General features: G+C 39.0%; 1 pseudogene; it reads left to right on the top strand.

Moving 5' to 3' along the window:
• Positions 1 to 6,007: 6,007 nt before the first annotated feature.
• On the top strand, positions 6,008 to 6,541 carry LOC101561683 (annotated as a pseudogene).
• The last annotated feature ends 620 nt before the right edge of the window (positions 6,542 to 7,161 follow it).

Below are 7,161 nucleotides of genomic sequence, written 5' to 3'. Positions count from 1 at the left end.
TTATTTATTTTGTATCTTAGGGAAGGGTCTACCAGGTGTTCAGGGTCTCACTACTAGATTGGATTCATAGTGATCCACCTGTTTACAGCCTCCCAAGAGTCAGGATTACAGGAACACACCACCATGCCCAGTCTCAATCGCCATCTCAGTGCACCCTGGGAGTGGGCTGGCATGGCAGGCCCAGGGATCAAACCCCCGGCCCCTGAGCCTGCGTGCAGGCACTTTAATCTGCTGAGCTATTTGGCTGGCCTTCCAAATAACTATTGAAAGAAACCAAATCTAATGAATATTTTGAGAAACAGACTGAGATTGATTGAAAGGAAGTTTGTGCATAAGAACATGAAAGAGAATGCATGTTGTATGACTTGTACTATGTGAGGTGTTTGTATTGCTAGGAGAAAGGTGGGAATGTAGATAGATTAACAGAGGAGGATGGGACCAGTTGTCCCACTGTTGCACAGAGATACAGTCCTATAGGGAGGGCTGAGATATGGTCATATTTACTGAATAAACAAAGACCTTTTTAAATTATGGAAGTGAACATTCAAAGCAAGAGCCCTGGAGATCAGTGGCACAGATGAGATGCTGTCCCCCTCTGTTCCCCTCAGGACTCTCCTGCTCCTCTCCTGGAGTCCCACCTCCCTGGTGGTACTGGTCCTCCTCCAGCCTCAAGACTCAGCCCCCCATCGGTCCTGATGACCTAATGGCGCACTGACTGTGTAACTGAGGTTGTCACTTGTAGGAGCTCCAAGTATTTCACTTTTATTGAATTTCCTTCTTTCCTTCTTTTTTTTACTTGTGAAGCACCATAAAGTGACCGTGTAATGTCTCCTCAAAACTAGGACACTTTTGAGAAAAAAAGTGACACAAGGACGTGACACCCTAGAACTGTACATGTGCAGTATGTCAGGAATGTCCCTGGTAAAACCAGAGCTGTGGTCACTGTGGCAGGAAATGACTTTCTTTACAACTCTACTGGGCCACCTTATAAAAAGGAAACATGTAGTATTTACATAGGTTAATGTATATGAAGCTCTTCCTTTGGAATTTCTTTTTAAAAATTATTTATTTATTATTTATTTGGTACAGGGTCTTGCTATGCAGCTTGAACTCTTAATGATCCTCCTGTCTCAGCCTCCCCAGTGCTGGGATTACAGTTACAGGCATGTGCCGCCATTCCTAGTTTCAGTGGCTGGCGTAGTGTGGGACTGGTACAGCTTGCAGTACTGGGGATCGAACCCGGGTCCTTATGCTTGCCAGGTAGATGTTTAGACCACTGAACTATCTCCCCGTGCCTTCTTTGGGATTTCTGTGTTTAGTGTTATTATAGAAAATACTTTCCTTCCCAAAGAGCATTTGAATATTTTCTCTTAAAATTTTAATGGTTTCATTTATACATATTATAAATTATCACTGAGTTTAAAATTTAGATGTTAAGGATTCCTTCTTGAGGAAAATATGCTGTTTCATATTAGCTTATATTTAAATATATTAATTACACGAATTGCTAAGTTTATTAAGTTTATTATATATTTATATGCTTTAAAGCTCTTTAAAATGATTTCTGACATGATGTGGATATTTAATTTCATTTTTCAACTATTTTTATAATGTACAATTTTTTTTGAATAATTCATCCATATCTTGGTGATTTGTAATACTTATTTACCATATTAAAAACTTTTCTAAATACTTGGATCCATTTCTGGAATTTTCATTTGGCTCAATTAGTTTCTTGGACTATTCTTGCACTGTTTATCATAATGGTGTAATTATTGCAGCTTAAAATTGTTAATTTATGGAAAGGTAGTTTTCCCCTCTTTTCTTTTTTTTCCAGTTTTTTTCATTGTCAAACATTTATTCACCTAAATGAACTTTAAAGTCATGTTTATTAAATTTCACAAAAATCCACTGAATGCTTTGAAGAAAACTGCATTACATTTATAGATTAATACAGTCATAATTAACCTTTAGCAAAATTAAATCTTATCTCTAAAGACTACAAAGGTATATTAGCATCATTTTTATTATCTGGTTATGGTTATTAAGGTCTCTCATGTAGTTCTTATATAGTTCATTCAACATGTTTCTTGGTGTTGCTATTTGAATAAAACATTGTTTCCACTGTATACCTTAAGTTGTATCTTTTAAGTCATTACTTTATGGGAAAGCTATGATTTTACTACACATATTCTTGAAAAGACTCAACTCATGCTTCTTTTCATTCATCCTTAGGGTTTTTCTCTTGAGTTTTCCTCTTAGAAAAGAATAGAGTCTGCAAAGGATGATAATTTGGACTCTTCCTTCCATACCCATTTCGTTACCCTTATTTTGATAATACTTTTGTCTCAAATACTGCAAGTGACTCCTTTTTTTCTCCTTTCCCTTGTTGTTCCTCATTCTGATCTACTTTAAGACTTTGCTGACAGGTTTAACTGCTCTCTCCAACACTTATTTACTTATTTAGCAAGTCCTTGTTGAGCCCCCAGCTTGTGGCAAACATTGTCATTAGTAAATAAAAAAGACCCAACCTCCACCCTCCATACTTTTCACCAGGATGGAAGAGTGGCAGATGTTCAAAGTACCAACTCAAAAGTAAGCATACTATAATAAGCAGTAGTGAGTTATTTAACCAGATTGCATAGGCATCATGAGCAGAGAATTCTAGGTCAGAGATTTCCTAAGAAGAGATGGCTTGGACTGTGACAGGAAGGTGTAAGAGCATTTGGGCCAGAGGAAGAGTGCAAGGGTGTGTCTGAGTGACAGAAAGCAGGCTCAGGACCCTCAGGCAGAAGGGAGCGTGATTATCCTGGGAAACTGGAGAGAAGTCAGGACTTCCAGAGCATCCTGATTTAGGGATGGGTGGGAAGGGGCTGGTCACCCAGGTTGAGTCTAGTCATTCCAAAAATGTGTTATCTCCCTAAGTGCGATGGATGGGGGAGGGTCATCAAAGACATCCAGGATGGAATGGCATGATGTGATTTGCATTTCAAAAGGCTCTTCTGTTCCTGAATTAACTCATCCTTTAATCAACTATAAATTGTATTTACTACTTATGCCCAAGTTTGGTGGTTCTCCAGTAAATATTGTGTAGCAGTTAAAGATTAGTCCTTATTAAAGGCTCATTGACTTATAATCAGCTTCAGGAATTCACTGAACATTTATCGAGTCACCTGATCTTTCCCATCCTTTAGGATGGCTCGAGGGAGAAAAGATTCTATGAAGGAGTTCACACTTGAAGGGGGAGAGAGGGAGCATGAAATATATTTAAAATTAAATGCAATTTGAGTCATATTCTAATAGTCTGCACCATCAGAAGAGTCTAAGCTTTGCCCTGAGGCCCAAGAGAAGGCATAGCTCTTGAGCCAGGGCTTGCAGGAGCTGCACAGGGATGAGAACCTCATGCAGGCCACTTTACGGCAGGAGGGTCTCCTCTCCCACTGCAAGCAGCAGCAGGTGTCAGAAGTTCTCTTTGCCCTGTGGGATGAGGGAGGTCTGTGGAGTCCAGCTCCGGGTCGCCAAGGTTCATGGCACTCATACTTCTGGGAGCTACACTGTGCACCAGGAAGTCCAGAAGAGGATCCCTCTCTGTGCTGCTGGGTTACCTGCAGAGCTGAGTGAGGCCATTGCTAAAGAGAAAGCCATTTGGTAAGGAGACAACCAGGGCTCTTCTGCTCCAGTCCACAGCCGAGCAGTTCTGGGAGGCGGAGGGGAAGTGGCACAGGGGCTGGATCCCTAGAGGGATGCCAGCTTCTGCCAAATCTGAATTCTGTACAAAATAAAGACTACAGTGGAGAAAAAAAATGAAAGGATGCAGATGTAGGAGGTAGGAGAGATCCTGAACAGAACAGTGTCACACAGTGATGCTAAAACTGAGTTTTAGAATTTTAAAACTATAGGCTAGTTTTTAAAAGTTGGATGTTAGAAACTATGGGCTAAACAGAGAGCACTGAACATCTTTCAGGGGCATAGAGAAGTGATTCCATCACAGAAATGCTAAACACCTCAGCAGGCTAGACCTTAGAGAGTATAGGTGAGAAACCAGAAGTAAAGCTAAATGCGAAGGCAGAGGTAAAAGTGAGGAAAGGATTTGCATCCTTCAAAAAATCTGTTTTACTTGGGAGGAAATCAGCATTACTGCTGGATTCTAAAGTGGCAAATGACATGATCAAATTTGCTTTTATAAAAACATAAATCTGGTGGTTACAAAGAAATATGAGACCTTATCACTGTGGATGAAAATGGGAAGCCAGGATGTGGAGAGCATAACAAATGTGGACAGAGGTGTGAGCAGAGCTAGGTTGGACAAGAGGTCTTAGGAGAGGAAGCAAGGTAGAAGGAGCTAGAGAGAAGCCACAGCAAGTGGGACCAGCTCAGATGCATTGTACGACTGATCTGGGGGAGAGAAGGATAAGGTCTCCCAGGATGAAGCTGGTGATAGAGTCAATATTTTATGTTTTCCTAAAGCCTAGTGGTCTCTGCTGCTACTCAACTCAGTCTTTGTGTAGGGAAAAGGCAGTCATAGATAACATAAGTGAGCATAACTGCATCCAGATAGATAGGATACATAGGAAGTGGTGGGTTTTACGTGGACTAAAGATTGAAGTTTGCTGATCCTTAATTTATAGTATCTAGGGAAAATCTGATACAAGTGGCTTACATATTTAGAAAAATATACCTGAAATTCAAGAGGGGAGCTGAAGTTTAGAGAAAAATGTTTGACAAAAAGGCAGTACATAATCACAAGTTATTCACTGATTGTCCAAACTCCAGCCAATAGAGGTAGTTTGTTGAGCCAGAAAATATACACAAATTCAAACTTAAATTTGAATGCCTTTAGACAGGCAAGAATTCTTTTTACCCCAAGCTCTACTACTCCTTATTGTGCCCGATATACTGATTCACATCTTCGTGTTACTTTTCCACTCCCTATTGTCCTTTGAATTTTCAGCCCCTCCTACTGACAATGATTGAGTTGAGAATAGAATCCAAGGATGGTTACTTACACAACTTAGAGAATTCCAATACTTAAAGGGAAAGCAGTACAAGAAGTTGCAAATCTTGATTTAGAACAGAAATGGCTAATAGTAGTTTTGTTCTACCCAAGATTGTGGAATAAATGAAGAAAAGTCCCATTAAGACTCAGGTCCATCTCATTGTGAAGCCTTTGACAGTCATCCCAAAAATTCCATGAATACAGACCCTAGCCTCCATCGGTGCACTGAGCTCCATAGAAGTTAGCATTTGGTCCATTAAGACCTTTCGGTCGCACTTGCCATTCCAGTATTTATCTTATGTTTTACTCTAGTACTTCTTTGCTATTACGAAAACTTTTTCTGAGTTCAATTGTTTGGAAACATTTAATTTTCTGAATATTGCTTAATCTTAATTTTTGTTCTAAGATTTATATGATATCTTTGACTTACAATTTATTTAAAAGACATTGTATGATATCTTCTCCTAGTATTAGAAACTTTAAAAAGTATATTTCCATTTTCTGTTGACTTAAAAAAAACAGAGGTTTGTACCTATGTTGTTTATTTATTATTTCTTGCCTATATCTTGTAATATGGGAAACTATTTTGGCAGTAATGATACACAATGTACTAACCATTGTTACTCTCCTAAAATCTTGTTTTGAGATTTTGTACCATTGTTTTTATTTTTTTTCTTTAAAATAAAAATAACTGATGTCAATAAATAAATAAATAAATAAATAAAGTGGAAAAAAGAAAAAAAAGACCTTTCGGTCGCACAGGCGCAGTGCCGATTCGAGGCTGTGTGGTCTTGCCACGTTCTGTTCAGGAGTATCAGGTTGGACAGCTTTACTCAGTTGCGGAGGCTAGTAGGAATGAGACTGGTGGTGGTGAAGGAATTGAAGTCTTAAAGAACGAGCCTTATGAGAAGGATGGAGAAAAGGGACAGTTTACACACAAAATTTATCACTTAAAGAGCAAAGTTCTGACATTCGTGAGGATGATTGTTCCCAAAGGCTCCTTGGTATTTCATGAGAAAGCCTGGAATTCATATCCCTACTGTAGAACAAAATGAATATATGAAAGATGACTTCTTCATTAAAATCGAAACGTGGCACAAACCAGACTTGGGAACATTAGAAAATGTTCATGGTTTGGATCCAAACACATGGAAAACTGTTGAAGTTGTCCACATAGATATTGCAGATAGAAGTCAAGTTGAACCTGGAGACTACAAAGGTAATGAAGACCCAGCCTTATTCCAGTCAGTCAAGACCAAGAGAGGCGCTTTGGGACCCAACTGGAAGAAGGAGCTGGCCAACAACCCCGACTGTCTGCAAATGTGTGCTTATAAGCTGGTGACCATCAAATTCAAGTGGTGGGGACTGCAGAGCAAAGTAGAAAACTTCATCCAGAAGCAAGAGAAAAGGATATTTACAAACTTCCATCGCCAGTTTTTTTGTTGGATTGACAAGTGGATTGATTTGACAATGGAAGATATTAGGAGAATGGAAGATGAGACTCAGAAAGAACTAGAAACAATGTGTAAGAAGGGTTCCGTTTGAGGCACTTCGGCTGCTGACACCTAGATGAGTCCCCTGTAGAGTCAGAGACAATATCAAACTGTTTACGTAATCAAGGTCAAGTGAGGGGAACAAGTGCAGCCAATGACGAGTGAAGAAGAATCTGACCAGGATCTTGCAGTGTTGATGTTTCCGACGTGTGCTTATAATCACATACACAAGTGCACAGGTTCCCAGGCGTGTGCGTGTGTGTGTGTGCGTGTGTGCGTGTGGGTGCATGTGTGTGTGTTTGTAGCTAGAAAGCATTTAGAGCTGTAGATCCAGATACACACGTGTGTATATATGTACATACAGACTTACTGAGGGATTAGTACAATTTCTCCAAAGTACTGTACCTATCTTGAGCAAGAATGCGAAAGAAAATATTTTCAATATATATACCTGGAACAGATTTTAATAATTATCAGAGTAATACCATTAATGGACAGATTGACTGCAATGTGATACTAGCTGGTATGTTTCATAAATGTCTTGTGGATATATATATATATAGATAGATAGATAGATAGATAGATATAGATATAGATATAGATATAGATATAGATATAGATATAGATATAGATATATAGATATATAGATATATAGATATATAGATATATAGA

This window comes from Octodon degus, unplaced genomic scaffold (assembly GCF_000260255.1).
Source record: "Octodon degus isolate 3935 unplaced genomic scaffold, OctDeg1.0 scaffold00078, whole genome shotgun sequence".
Classification (NCBI taxonomy): Eukaryota; Metazoa; Chordata; class Mammalia; order Rodentia; family Octodontidae; genus Octodon; species Octodon degus.
This window is presented reverse-complemented; position numbering and strand designations above follow the sequence as displayed.